This window comes from Chiloscyllium punctatum, chromosome 22, assembly GCF_047496795.1.
Source record: "Chiloscyllium punctatum isolate Juve2018m chromosome 22, sChiPun1.3, whole genome shotgun sequence".
Classification (NCBI taxonomy): Eukaryota; Metazoa; Chordata; class Chondrichthyes; order Orectolobiformes; family Hemiscylliidae; genus Chiloscyllium; species Chiloscyllium punctatum.
In genome coordinates, this window is record NC_092760.1 from 72,002,203 (window position 1) to 72,017,812 (window position 15,610).

The window sequence follows — 15,610 nt, forward strand, 5'->3', positions numbered from 1 at the left end:
CAGCAATTAAAAAAGACCATCACTTTATATTTCAAAATTCAATTACCTTAGGTTATGAAATACTTTTACTTTATTAAGTAAGAAAAACATCGTACTGCATTGATTTTTATTCGTCATGCACAAAGTGTAATTGCTTCCAACCTTATTACTGAAATTCAGTTTCAATAAATCTTCATTCAGCAAACTTAGTTTCTTTCCAATTCCAGGTCAGGATATGAAACCTTCAAATACTAAAATTTTTTTATTATTGTTCTATCTACATATGCCTGGGGGGACTGAGGTGGAACAGTGTATGATTAAGACTTACAATATATTAGATTAGAGTTACAGTATGGAAACAGGCCTTTCAGCCCAACATGTCCACACTGACCCTCCAAAGAGTAACCCACCCAGACCCATTCCCCTGCCCTACATTTATCCCTGAATAATGCACCTAACATTATGGGCAATTTAGCACGGCCAATTTACCTCATCTCCACACCTTTTGAATTGTGGGAGGAAACCAGAACACCCAGAGGAAACCCATGCAGACACGGGAGAATGTGCAAACTTGACACTGTCACCAGAGGCTGGAATTGAACCTGGGTCCCTGGTGCTGTGAGGCAGCAGTGCTAACCACTGAGCCACCGTGCCACCCCAAATGGGAACTTGGGTTCTAAAGTAGACAAAAATGGGGTTTTCATTTTTAGCCTAGTGAAGGTGGCTTTTTTTTTGTAAGGGTTAGAAACCCATTGTTTTTTGCAGTGGATCAAATAGCTTTTCTAATAAATCATAAGACCTAAGCTGAATAATTAGATAAGCTTCCTGGTGAGATATTTACTGAAGTGTTTGATGAATTCAGGTTTTAGAATCTACAGAAAGAGGGGCCAGAAGCAGATTGTTCACAAGAAATGCAGACTCAGAGTAGTCAAAGTCAGACTAAAGTTAGTGTGTTAACCATATCGTGTATCTTGAGGTGAGATAAAGAGAATCATATTTGGTGAATGTGCAGAAAAGGAAATGCACGTGCCTTTGGCAGTTGAAGGAGAGATCATAGAGTGAAGTTAGGACTGATATTGAGTATCTGTAAGGAATATTACTGGGAGAAAATAAATGAATATTAATGATACTTCACTGGTGTTGAATATCTGTAAGGAATATTATTGGGAGAAAATAAATGAATATTTGTTATTGTTGTTTGTGATAGGGTCTCTAAGATTGTCTTATTTTATCTTTGACCAACAATCAAATATTGTTATGTTAAAAATACATTGGCAATCTTGTGTGATTATGTTCAGTGAATGACTGCCACAGGAATCAAATTGCAAAGGTAAAACTTATGGTCTATCAAGCTAAGTTTCACTTCCTGTCTGACTTGTCTAATACAACCATCAGCCAGGATCATAACAGGCACTAGAATTGAAAAGGTTACATAAATTGTGTTTGGGCCATGTTATTCGGAAACCTGAATGCATTGATGGGATATTAGTTAGAGACTAGGACCTAGAAATTGACCTGTGGAGACAGGACAGAGGAAAATGGCTACAGGAAAGAATCACCATGGTAGATAAGGTCGGGATGCTGGAGACCCTTTGCCACATTTGCCCACATGGTGTTGAATCCTGGGGAATTCCACTGCAACATGAAAACAGCCTTTCACTGCATCACTCTGCTTTTGTACCCATGCTGATATTGCCCTGTTTATACCCACTGGACTTCAATTTTGTGCATTGTTGTCCTTCATCAGACACCTTTTGGAAATCCATACACACATCGACAAAATCTTTTTCATTCAGTCTGTCTCCTCCACTTCATCAAGACCTCAATTCTGTTAGTCAAGAGGGATTTCTCCTTCATGATTCTCTGCCAGCTCCCCTTTAATTGATCTTCACTTGTCTAAGATGCTGTTATTTTTACTTGTGGATTTTGTTTTTAAATGTTTCTCTGTTGCTGATATTAAACTGACTGCCAGGTTAATCCTTCCTCTCATTTTGGAAAGTGGGTTGCGATGCTTTGGTGCTTTGATGCTTTGGTCCATCCTTTGGTGACAGCCATTTATCAAAAGAGGATCTGGTTTTCCTTAACTACTTTGTTTGTATCATTCTCAAAAATCTGATCAGGTCTTTCCCATTTAGTATTTATTCAATGCTATTTTTCAAATTGTTTTCATGACCTTGGCATGCAATGGATTCCAAATTCCAGGATATTAGGAGGAAGGTATAAAGGAGACGTCAGAGGTAGGTTCTTTACGCAGAGATTTGTTAATCCATGGAATCCTTTGACAGCCTGTGGTGGTGGAAGCAGAGTCACTAGGGACATTTAGGTGACTGCTGGACATGCACATGGATAGCAGTGAGTTGAGGGGTGCAGAGGTTAAGTTATTATATTTTACATTAGGATTAAACCTCGGCACGACATTGTGGGCGAAAGAACCTGTACTTTTCCATGTTCTATGTTCTATATTACCTCCTTACATAAACAAAGATTCCTCATATTATCACCAAGTTTGCAAATTATCATAAATCTACACTTTCTGGCCCTTCTGAGATTTTTGCATCAGTAATGGCATGTATTTTGCAATGAGTATTTAGGTCTATGTGTAAGAGTTGTATGTTTGTATTAAGTATGTAGAATATAGAGGGAACAGAGGGGGCCAGTGACCATAATTCTATTAATTTTAAAATAGTGATGGAAAATGATAGACCAGATCTAAAAGTTGAAGTTCGAAATTGGAGGAAGGCTAATTTTGACAGTATGAGGCAAGAACTTTCAAAAGCTGACTGGGGGCAGATGTTCGCAGGTAAAGGGACGGCTGGAAAATGGGAAGCCTTCAGAAATGAGATAACGAGAGTCCAGAGAAAGTGTATTCCTGTTAGGGTGAAAGGAAAGGCTGCAGATGCTGGATGGTGAAAGAAGTTGAGGGTTTGGTTAAGAAAAAGAAGGAAGCATATGTCAGGAATAGACAAAATAGATTGAATGAATCCTTAGAAACGTATAAAGGCAGTGGGGGTATACTTAAGAGAGAAATCAGGAGGGCAAAAAAGAGACATGAGATAGCCTTGGTAAATAGAGTTAAGGAGAATCCAAAGGTTTTTTTTACAAATACATTAAGGACAAAAGGGTAACCAGGGAGAGAATAGGACCGTCAAAGGTCAGCAAGGCAGCCTTTTTGTGGAGCTGCAGCATTAGGGGAGATACTAAATGAATATTTTGCTTCAGTATTTACTGTGGAAAAGGACATAGAAGATATAGAACGTAGGGAAATAAATGGTGACATCTTGAAAAATGTTCATATTACAGAGGAGAAAGTGCTGGATGTCTTGAAACACATAAAAGTGGATAAATATTCAGGACCAGAACAGGTATACCTCTAACAGGAAAGCTAGAGAAGTGATTGCTGGGCCTCTTGCTGAGATATTTGTATCATTAATAGTCACAGGTGAGATGCCAGAAGACTGGAGGTTGGCTAACGTGGTGCCACTGTTTAAGAAAGGAGGTAAGGACAAGCCAGGGAACTATAGAACAGTGAGCCTGACATCAGCGGTGGGCAATTTGTTAGAGAGAATCCTGAGGGACAGGATGTACATGTATTTGGAAAGGCAAGGACTAATTAGGGATAGCCAACATAGCTTTGTGCATGGAAAGTCATGTCTCACAAACTTGACTGAGTTTTTGAAGAAGTAACAAAGAGGATTGATGAGGGCAGAGCAGTAGACGTGATCTATATGGACTTCAGTAAGGCATTTGACAAGGTTTGCATGGGAGACTGGTTAGCAAGGTTAGATCTCATGTAATACAGGGAGAACTAGCTATTTGGATATAGAATTGGCTCAAAGGTAGAAGACAGAGGGTGGTGGTGGAGACAGGAGGCCTGTGACCAGTGGAGTGCCACAAGGATCAGTGCTGGGTCCTCTGCTTTTCATTATTGATATAAATGATTTGGGTGTGAGCATAAGAGGTATAGTTAATAAGTTTGCAGATGGCACTGAAATTGAGGTGTAGTGGACAGCAAAGAAGGTTGCCTAAGATTACAACAGGATCTTGATCAGATGGGCCAATGGACTGAGAAGTGGCAGATGGAGTTTAATTCAGATAAATGCGAGGTGCTGCACTTTTGGAAAGCAAATCTTAGCAGGACTTAAACAGTTTATGGTAAGGTCCTAGGGAGTGTTGCTGAGCAAAGAGACCTTGCAGTGCAGGTTCATAGCTCCTTGAAAGTGGAGTTGCAGGTAGATAGGATAGTGAAGAAGGCGTTTGGTATGCTTTCCTTTATTGGTCAGAGTATTGAGTACAGGAGTTGGGAGGTCATATTGCGGCTGTACAGGACATTGGTTGAGCCACTGTTGGAATATGGTGTGCAATTCTGGTCTCATTCTTATCGGAGGATATTTTGAAACTTGAAAGGGTTCAGAAAAGGTTTACAAGGATGTTGCCAAGGTTGGAGGATTTGAGCTATAGGGAGAGGTTAAATAGGCTGGGGCTGTTTTTCCTGGAGTGTCGGAGGCTGAGGGGTGACCTTATAGAGGTTTATAAAATCGTGATGGGCATGGATAGGATAACTAGACAAAGTCTTTACCCAGATGTGGGGGAGTCCAGAACTAGAGGGCATAGGTTTAGGGTGAGAGGGGAAAGATATAAACGAGATCTAAGGGGCAACATTTTCACACAGAGGGTGGTATATGTATGGAATGAGCTGCCAGAGGAAGTGGCAGAGAGTAGTACAATTGCGACATTTAAAAGGCATCTGGATGGGTATATGAATAATATGTGTTTGGAGGGATATGGGCCAGGTACTGGCAGGTGGGACGAGATTGGGTTAGGATAACTGGTCGGCATGGACGGGTTGGACTGAAGGGTCTGTTTCCGTGCTGTACATCTCTATAACTTTAAAGGTTTGCTCCTGCTCTTAAATCATATATAGCAGAAGCTGGGTCTTCAAGATTGATTTGGATAGACTTTTCATAGAGAAGGGACTCAAAAGGTATTGAATACAGATACATAATAGACCTGAGACCACAACCATGTGAGCCATGACATTGTTGAAGGATGGAACAGGCCTGAACGTTGAAATTACCCCCCCCCCTTCCCAAAAGTAGTAAAACTTAAAAATGATCCATACTGCTCTAACTTGTTTTGTATATGTTGGATCAATGCTCAACTCTGATTTAGTACGTTAACTTCTATGTCTTTCATTTTAAAACATTCTTTCTATTGAACTGCTCCTGTTTCCAACGACTACCTCATATTCAAAGCTATTTTGCTGACTGTGCGCTAAAATATTGTAATATTTGTGTGATCAACTATTTGGGAGCGCTGCATCATCTGACTGTTCACTATTCAGCGAAATTTCAATCTAACACCCTCCTCTTGATTCCGGAATCATTATTCAGTGGCTCTATTGCCTCGGGGGTGTAATGTCCAGCGGGACCGGCCGACAGGATTTGTGGGATCTGTAGTTCACAGATCGCGCCCACTAAGACTACATGTCCCAGCATTCCCCGTCCCTTCGGCGTTGCTTGGCGACATGGTCAAACAGGTAAGACCCTTCGAAAATGCTGCGAAACCCACTGAGATTATAACAACAAGCTGCATCTAACAACTGTCTGAATCCTCCTCATTAATAAACAACACTCAATACAAATGGTTGTGGTGATGGTGTGGGGAGACATAAAGATCATCTACAGTGAGGGGTGGGGGAGCCCGTCTCCATTGTATCTGTGGGTATGGGGGGGGGGGGGGGGGAGACGGGGATTAGCATTGGGGGTGGGGTGTGGGGTGTGGGGTTACGAGGGTGGTGTGGGTATTGGGGGAGGGTGGTTAGGAGGGTGGTGTGGGTATTGGGTAGTAGGGTTAGGTGGATGGTGTGGGTATTGGGGGATGGGGGTTAGGTGGATGGTGTGGGTATTGGGGGAGGGTGGTTAGGAGGGTGGTGTGGGTATTGGGGGAGGGTGGTTAGGAGGGTGGTGTGGGTATTGGGTAGTAGGGTTAGGTGGATGGTGTGGGTATTGGGTAGTAGGGTTAGGTGGATGGTGTGGGTATTGGGGGATGGGGGTTAGGTGGATGGTGTGGGTATTGGGGGAGGGTGGTTAGGAGGGTGGTGTGGGTATTGGGTAGTAGGGTTAGGTGGATGGTGTGGGTATTGGGGGTTAGGTGGATGGTGTGGGTATTGGGTAGTAGGGTTAGGTGGGTGGTGAGGGTATTGGGGGGAGTGGGGTTAGGAGGGTGGTGTGGGTATTGGGGGGGGGGAGTGGGGTTAGGTGGGTGGTGTGGGTATTGGGGGGAGTGGGGTTAGGAGGGTGGTGTGGGTATTGGGGGGGGAGTGGGGTTAGGTGGGTGGTGTGGGTATTGGGGAAGGGGGTTAGGTGGGTGGTTGGGCATTGGGATGGGGGGAGTGGGGTTAGGAGGGTGGTGAGGGTATTGGGGGAGGGTGGAGTGGGGTTAGGTGGGTGGTGTGGGTATTGTGGGGGGGTAGGTTGGTGGTGTAGGTATGGGGGAGTGGGGAGTGGGGTTAGCAGGGGGTTGTGGGTATTGGGGGAGGGGAGAGTAGTGTTAGGTGGGTAGTGTGGGTATTGGGGGGGAGTGGGGTTAGGTGGGTGGTACAGGTATGGGGGGGTAGTGGGGTTACGTGGGTGGTGTGGGTTTCCGGGTGCGGGGGTGTGGTGTTGGGTGTGTGGGTATTGGGGTGAGGGGGTTTGGAGTTAGGTGAGTGGTGTGGGTATTGGGGGAGGGGGAGTGGGGTTAGGTATGTGGTGTGGGTATTGGGGGAGGAGGGTTAGGTGTGTGGTGTGGGTATGGGGGAGTGGTATGGGTATGGGGGAGTGGGGTTAGGTGGGTGGTGTGGGTATTGGGGTATTAGGGGGAGTGGGGTTGGGTGGGTGGTGTGGGTATTGGGGGAGGGGGGAGTGGGGTTAGGTGGGTGGTGTGGGTATTGGGGGATAGGGGAGTGGGGTTAGGTGGGTGGTGTGGGTATTGAGGTATTAGGGGGACTGGGGTTGGGTGGGTAGTGTGGGTATTGGGGGAGGGGGAGTAGGGTTAGGAAGGTGGAGTGGGGTTAGGAGGGTGGTGTGGGTATTGGGGGAGGGTGGAATGGGGTTAGGTGGGTGGTGTGGGTATTGGAGTGTGGTTAGGTGGGTGGTAAGGGTATTTGGGGGGGGGTGGGGTTAGGTGGGTGGTGTGGGTATTGGGGGAGTGGGGTTAGTTGGGTGGTGTGGGTATTGGGGGAGTGGGGTTAGTTGGGTGGTGTGGGTATTGGGGAGGGGGGTTAGGTGAGTGGTGTGAGTATGGGGGTATTAGGGAGACTGGTGTTGGGTGGGTGGTGTGGGTATTGGGGAAGGGGGTTAGGTGGGTGGTTGGGCATTGGGATGGGGGGAGTGGGGTTAGGAGGGTGGTGAGGGTATTGGGGGAGGGTGGAGTGGGGTTAGGTGGGTGGTGTGGGTATTGTGGGGGGGTAGGTTGGTGGTGTAGGTATGGGGGAGTGGGGAGTGGGGTTAGCAGGGGGTTGTGGGTATTGGGGGAGGGGAGAGTAGTGTTAGGTGGGTAGTGTGGGTATTGGGGGGGAGTGGGGTTAGGTGGGTGGTACAGGTATGGGGGGGTAGTGGGGTTACGTGGGTGGTGTGGGTTTCCGGGTGCGGGGGTGTGGTGTTGGGTGTGTGGGTATTGGGGTGAGGGGGTTTGGAGTTAGGTGAGTGGTGTGGGTATTGGGGGAGGGGGAGTGGGGTTAGGTATGTGGTGTGGGTATTGGGGGAGGAGGGTTAGGTGTGTGGTGTGGGTATGGGGGAGTGGTATGGGTATGGGGGAGTGGGGTTAGGTGGGTGGTGTGGGTATTGGGGTATTAGGGGGAGTGGGGTTGGGTGGGTGGTGTGGGTATTGGGGGAGGGGGGAGTGGGGTTAGGTGGGTGGTGTGGGTATTGGGGGATAGGGGAGTGGGGTTAGGTGGGTGGTGTGGGTATTGAGGTATTAGGGGGACTGGGGTTGGGTGGGTAGTGTGGGTATTGGGGGAGGGGGAGTAGGGTTAGGAAGGTGGAGTGGGGTTAGGAGGGTGGTGTGGGTATTGGGGGAGGGTGGAATGGGGTTAGGTGGGTGGTGTGGGTATTGGAGTGTGGTTAGGTGGGTGGTAAGGGTATTTGGGGGGGGGTGGGGTTAGGTGGGTGGTGTGGGTATTGGGGGAGTGGGGTTAGTTGGGTGGTGTGGGTATTGGGGGAGTGGGGTTAGTTGGGTGGTGTGGGTATTGGGGAGGGGGGTTAGGTGAGTGGTGTGAGTATGGGGGTATTAGGGAGACTGGTGTTGGGTGGGTGGTGTGGGCATTGGGGGAGGGGGAGTGGGGTTAGGAAGGTGAAGTGGCGTTAGGAGGGTGGTGTGGGTATTGAGGGGGGAGTGGGGTTAGGTGGGTGGTGTGGGTATTGGGGGAGTGGGGTTACTTGGGTGGTGTGGGTATTGGGGGAGGGGGAGTGGGGTTAGGAGGGTGGTGTGGGTATTGGGGGAGGGTGGAATGGGGTTAGGTGGGTGGTGTGGGTATTGGAGTGTGGTTAGGTGGGTGGTAAGGGTATTTGGGGGGAGTGGGGTTAGGTGGGTGGTGTGGGTATTGGGGGAGTGGGGAGTGGGGTTAGCAGGGTGTTGTGGGTATTGTGGAAGTGGGAGTGGGGTTAGGTAGGTAGTGTGGGTATTGGGGGAGGGGAGTGGGGTTAGGTGGGTGGTATGGGTATTGGGGGGGAGTGGGGTTAGGTGGGTGGTATGGGTATTGTGGGAGGGGGGAGTGGGATTAGGTGGGTGGTGTGGGTTTTTGGGGTGCGAGGGTGTGGTGTTGTGTTTTTTGGCTATTGGAGTGAGGGGGTGTGGAGTTAGGTGGGTGGTATGGGTATTGGGGGAGGTGGGAGTGGGGTTAGGTGGGTGGTGTGGGTATTGGGGGAGTGGGGTTAGGTGGGTATTGGGGAGAGTGATGTGGGGTTTGGTGGGTGGTGTGGGTATTGCGGGGGGGGCAGTGGGGTTAGGTAGGTGGTGTGGGTATTCGGGGAGGGGGTGTGGAGTTAGGTGGGTGGTGTGGGTATTGGGGGAGGGGCAGTGGGGTTAGGTGGGTGGTGTGGGTATTGGGGGAGGGGGCAGTGGAGTTAGGTCGATGGTGTGGGTATTGCGGGAGGGGGGAGTGGGGTTAGTTGGGTGGTGTGGGGTTTTGGGGGGAGGGGGTGTGGGGGTAGGTGGGTGGTGTGGGGTTTTGCGGTGAGTGGGTGTGGGGTTTTGGGGTGATGGGGTTTGGGGTTAGGTGGGCGATGTGGGTATTGGGGCAGGGGATGTGGGGCTAGGTAGTTGGTGTGGTTATTGGGGTAGGGGTTGTGTGGTTAGGTGGGTGGTGTGGGTGTTAGGACCAGGGAGTGTGAGGGGCTTAAGATGTGAGGGTCAGGGGAGGGCATGTGGTGGTTCAAAGGTGCATCGGGTGGGAGCGGGTGAGGGTTGGCGGCGAGGATGTGATATCTCTATACTGGGGAAGTGGGGATGGTTTGTCCACACTATCTGCATGTGTGTGTATGTATGAATGGTCTCTGTGTAGGTGGTGTGGTCTGTCTACAGTGTTGGGGGGAGATATCAGTCCACTAGTGAGCTTCAAATGGTCACTATCATCTAGGAATCACAGTAGAATTATGATATATACTGAACAGAAGGAAGTTTTATAGAAATTGTGCCTGTTGTGCCTTTCTGAAAGAGTGTTCTGTTCAGTTTCAGCTCTTGGCTGTTTATGATTTTATTTCTTTCAACACTCCAACAAACTATATTGCAGATTAATTTCCCAGGAGAGAGGAAGGCTATGAAAAGAAAGGCAATCCTAAATTGTTTTACAATGACATTAAGGATGAATTGATAACAAGAGAAAGAGTACGTTAATGACCACAGTAGTAGTTTTGTACGTGGACCCAGAGTGTGTTGTGAATGGATACATTGTGTCACTGAAAGGGTCAATATGAAATCATGGAGAAGCTCTGTGATACAATTAAATGAATCAGCATAGACAGAGAGGAGGTCCTTAATGATCTGGCAGGCTGAAAAGAAGATAAACCTCTGGAACTAAATGAACTATTTCCCAGTTTATTGAGTGAGGCAACAGTGGAAGTAGCACTGATGCTTGCAAACATTTTCAAATCCTCTCTTGGCCACAGGAGAGGTGCCGGAGGACTGGAGAGCTGACAGTGTGGTACCGTTCTTCAGGAAGGAGCAAGGGATAAACTAGGAAACTACAGGCCAATTGGACTAACATTGCTGGTGGGGAAATTATTGGAAACAATACTGAGGATGTTGCTGGGAACATTTGAGTTATAAGGAAAAGCTGGGACTTTTTTCACTGGAGCATAGGAAGTTGAGAATCAATCTGATAGAAGTTTATAAGATAATGAGAGGTTATAGATAGAGTTAATGGTAATTGACTTTTCCCTAGGTTGGGGATTTCAAGACTAGGGGACACAGTTTTAAAGTTAGAGGTGAAAAGACGCAAGGCAATTTTTTTTTACATGCAGGGTGGTTTGCGTGTGGAATTAATGTCCTGAGAAAGTGGTGGAGATGGGTACAATTGCATTGCTTAAAAGACGTTTGGGTAGATACTTGAATAGGAAAGGTTTGGAAGGATATGGGCCAGGAGCTGGCAGGTGGGATTATGTTTGGTTGGGACTGGATTGGATTGAAGGGTCTGTTTCTGTGCTGTATGATTCTATGACTCTCTAATTTCTGATTTACTTCCCTTTTAACCATCTAAAATCATTACCTCGTCATTGTTCTGACAGACCCTCCATTTTTCTGGGTTAAATTTCACCAACATTGATTCATTCTGTTTACTAACTTGTTTTTGTCTCCTAAATTCATACAAACCATTCAAAAGCTAACCAGGCTTTCTACTGTAATATCTGTAAGTTGATATTATCTTGCTAAATAATGTCTGTATTACATATTATAGGCCAGTGCAAAGTGTTCTAAAGTCCTCGAACATTAATATGACTTTAATACCATGTACCTTAATCTTATAATCAGAAGCCTCTTGTGTAATGGCATACGAAATTGCTTTTGCGAATCCACATGTCCTGCAATTCCTGTCATTATACACTTCATTATTTCCTCAAGCACTTGATGCAGTTTGTCAGCTATGATTTGCCTTTTATAGATTTCTCTCTCTGTGATGTTGTTAATTTGGTCTGGTTTCATGGCAGGTAGAAACCTACCCCATCTGCATGTGAATTATGTAGGAAAGAAAGATTTATATTTATCTAATTTGTACATTTACAACAATTCCAGTGCTCCTGTTTTTCAGTTTGTTTCATGTGGAGGCCCCAGAAAGCAATTTTTATAAAAGTAAGTTTCTTATGAAGCGACTGTAAGATTTCTGCTGAATTGCAGATCATTGCAACATGGCCTGAGAGGTAATTGTTGCAAAAAGAAATGGTGTTAACCACTGTGCCACCTGGACTGCTGAGTAATCTAGTTTTCATCCTTTTGTTAGTGTTGAAACCATTCTGTTTAAGAAACCAACATTGTGGCACCTGTTCTTATAGTTTGTGCAATAAATCTGACAATGCTGTGTTCTCATTTCTAAAGCTGATTTGAGAATTGCTTTTTAATATGAAATTTAGATTGCAATTTTTCCAATTTCACACAGTGTTTCTGCTGAACAATAATCCGCATATTAAACAATTGGAATTTGGCCTTCTATAGTAACTAATCACACTCAAGGTGGTCACTCATAGCCCTGAGAAGGTCCAGTTCACCTCAGATTACCCTGCAGCTCCTATGCAGTAATAACAGGAGGGTGTTTGCCATTAAAGCGATGCTGCAGTCAAGCCAAAAAGATGTTTTGTCGATTAGACAAATGAATAATGTGGTATATGCATTTCGGTGCTTGTGTGATGCCAGGTATGTAGGTTGAAAATCCCAAAGATGAGTGGGTCGAATCAAACAGCATGTCTCTGGATACTCGCAATAAGGTACTGATTGTCCACAGCCAGCCTGTACTTGCAAAGCCCACAGCAGTGTCTAAGATGAGATGCAATTCTAAAGTTCAATACTTGCTTGGTAATCCTGCATGTGCAACAGATTATGCTGACAGCCAATTTATGATAGTACAGTATGGCACACTTGTATGTACTGAAAAGTACATATAATATTACACAAGGTCCTGTTCTTTGCAGATAGGAAGAACATGTATATGCACTGTACCTGTTTCAGCCATTTAGAGTCATAGAGATGTACAGCACGGAAACAGACCCTTCAATCAAACTCGTCCATGTCGACCAGATATCCGAAATAAATCTAGTCCCACTTGCCAGCATTTGGCCCATATCTCTCTCAACCCTTCCTATTCATCCAGATGCCTTTTAAATCACTTTTCTCACTTCCCATGGAGTTCTCGGGTACACCTGATGAGGTCCCTGGGATTTATCTACCTTTATGCATTTTAAGCTGTCCAGCACTACCTCCTTTGTGATGTGGACATTTTTCAAGATATCACTATTTATTTCCCACATTCTATATCTTTCATATCCTTCTCCATAGTAAACACAGATGCAAAATACTCATTTAGTATATTCCCCATTTCCTGCGGTTTCACACATAAGTGGCCTTGCTGATCTTTATGGAGCCCTATTCTTTCACTAGTTACCCTTTTGTCCTTAGTGTATTTGTAGAATCCCTTTGGATTCTCCTTCACCCTATTTGCCAAAGTTATCTCATGTCCCCATTTTGCCTCCCTGATCTCCCTCCTACTGCCTTTATACTGGATTCCCTTGATTTCCGTTGTCTATACTTGACATCTGCTTTCTTCTTTTTCTCGACCAAAACCTCAATTTTTTGAGTCATTCAGCATTCCCTACAACTCTTAGCATTTCACCCTAACAGGAACATACTCTCTCTGGACTTCCATCTTATTTTTGATGGCTACCCATTTTCCAGCTGTCCCTTTACCTGCAAACAATCATCCCCAAATCGACTTTTGAAAGTGCTTGCCTAATACTGTCAAAATTGGCCATCCTCCAGTTTAGAACTTTAATTTTTAGATTCGGCCTATCCTTTTCCATCACTATTTTAGGACTAATAGAATTATGGTCACTGGTCCGGAAGTGCTTCCCCAATGACATCTCAGTCACCTGCCTCCCTTGTTTTCCCAGAGGAGGTCAAGTTTTGCATCTTCTCTAGTAGGTACAGCTACAAACTGAATTGGAAAACTTTCTTGTACATGCTTAGTAGATTCCTCTTTACCCAAGCTCTTAATACTATTGGCAGTCCCAGTCTACGTCTGGTAAGTTAAACTCTCCCACCATAACTACCCAATTATTCTTACAGATAACTGAGATCTCTTGACAAATTTGTTTCTCAATTTCTCTCTGACTATTGGGGAGCCTATAGTACAATACCAATAAGGTGATCTTCACGTTCTTATTTCTCAATTACACCCAAACAACTTCCCTGGACATATTCCCAGGAATTTCCTCTCTACTTAAACTCATAGAGATGTACAGCATGGAAACAGACCCTTTGGTCCAACTTGTCCATGCCAACCAGATATCCCAACCCAATCTAGTCCCACCTGCCATCACTCAGCCCACGTCCCTCAAAACCTATCCTATTCATATCCCCATCCAGATGCCTTTTAAATCTTGCAATCGTACTAGCCTCTACCACTTCCTTTGGCAGCTCATTACAAATATACATACCACCCTCTGCTCTGATGCTCCAGTTGATTAATTTATCAGGGCAGTGTCCTGACCAATCAAAGTCAACCTGCGTGGTTTGAAATTTAACTAAATCTGTCTGTTAACTGTCAATTAGTATCAATGGGTGCACTATCAATGACAGCATCTCTACCAATCAGAGTCCAATAGCCAATCAATTAGCAATTTGCTCTTCTGCAGCATAAATGTTGGTTTTGCCTTTTAATTGGCATTCTTGCAAAATGTCCTGATGACTGTAAGTCCAAAAGCTTTGACCAAATGTGGTCTTTTTCAACAATAGCAAAAATATGCTAATTTTTAATAAGTGCATAAGAAATAGGAGCAGAAATTAGCCTTCCAGCTGTTCAAGCTTGCTTTGTCATTAGATAAGATCTACTTCAACATCATTTTTCTGCACTGTTCCCATATCCTTTCTACGTTGAAATCAATTGATTGTGGTTTTAAGTATACTCAGCATCTGATCATCCACAGCCCTCTGGGACTGAGAATTCCAAAGATTCCTCTGAGTGAAGAAATTCTTCTCTTCAGTCCTGACTGACCTATTCCTTATAGAGTGATAGATCCTACAGTATGGAGACAGGCTCTTTGGCCTAAACTGGTCCATGCTGACCAAAAGTTCTCAGGCTATGCCCCTGATTTTAGACTTCCTAGTAAGAGAAACATCCTACTTCATCTACCTTGTCGATCCCTGTAAAATATTTGAATGAGATCACCTCTCATTTCCAGAAAATAAAGTTTGAGAAGATTTACTCTTTCCTCCTAAGACAATCTCTGCCTTCAGCAGTTAGTTGGAATCTTTGCTGTACTTGTTCTTCGACGTTAATATGAAAAACAACTGACAAGGTATTCGATAGGGTTTCTTTTTTACAGACTTGAAGGGTAGGTAAGGCGCTTTGGCATTTATTTTTATTTGCCATATCTTCGTTAGATTAACAGTCTTGGCTCAGCCAAGTCGTAATTCTGGGAACGTCGGGAGCAGGATGAAACCATTCAACCATCTGAACCTGCACAGCCTTTTAGTGAGAAAATGATTGTGATCTCAAGTCTACTTTCATGTCTGACTCCTGTTCGTTATATATATGTGATTTGGAGGAGAATGTAGATGGCCTGATTAGTACGTTTGTGGATGACACAAGTTGTGGGGTGCTGCAGATAGTGAGGAGGACTGCCAAAGGATACAGCAGGATATAGATAGGCTTGGACGGAGAAATGACAGGTGATGTTTAATCCAGACAAGTGCTGGTGATGCATTTTGGAAAGTCTAATGTAGGAGGGAGGTATATAGTAAGTGACAGAACCTGTAGAAGCGGCAACATAAGAGGATGTAGGCATATGGATCATAGTTCCCTGAAAATGGCAAGACAAGTGGATAAAGTAGTCAAGAAGGTATATGGCATACTTGCCTTCACCAGTTGGGGTACAGAGTATAACACATTGGCAAGTCATGTGGCAGCTGTTTAGAATTTAATTAGGCGACATTTTAAGTATTGTGTACAGTTTTGGCTGCCACATTACTAGAAGAATGTGGAGGCATTGGTGAGGGTGCAGGAACAGTTTACTATGAGTTTGCCTGGTTTGAAGGGTATTAACTATGAAGAGAGATTGAACAAACTTATTTTGTTTTCAATTGAACTTTAGATGATGGAGTTCCACCTGACAGAAGCTTACAAAATATGAAAGGCATGGAAAGAATGGATAGTTGGAGTCTTTTTCCCTAGGTTAGAAATGCCAATTGTAGGGGAAATAGGTTTATGGTAAAAGGGGGTAAGTTTAAAAAGGAGATGAGAGGCAAGTTTTTTTACTCAAAAGGTATTAATTTTCTGGAATGCAACTAGAGGAAGTGGTGGAAATGGATACAATAGAAAGGTTTAAGAGGCATCTTGACAGATTCATGAATAGGCAGGGAAGAGGCATATGGACCACATAGAGGCAAA

General features: G+C 45.0%; 2 protein-coding genes across 2 annotated transcripts in view; one reads left to right on the forward strand and one right to left on the reverse strand.

Annotated features, from left to right (window-relative positions):
* rag2 (recombination activating gene 2) overlaps nucleotides 1-15,610 on the reverse strand; it is a 30,375-nt gene that overhangs the window by 3,126 nt on the left and 11,639 nt on the right. The window lies entirely within an intron of this gene.
* The window catches only part of iftap (intraflagellar transport associated protein), a 56,252-nt gene continuing 46,105 nt past the window's right edge, over nucleotides 5,464-15,610 (forward strand). The window contains exon 1 of the mRNA XM_072592651.1: nucleotides 5,464-5,515. The gene's annotated coding sequence lies outside the window, so the exon portion shown is untranslated. The remainder of the gene's footprint in view (nucleotides 5,516-15,610) is intronic.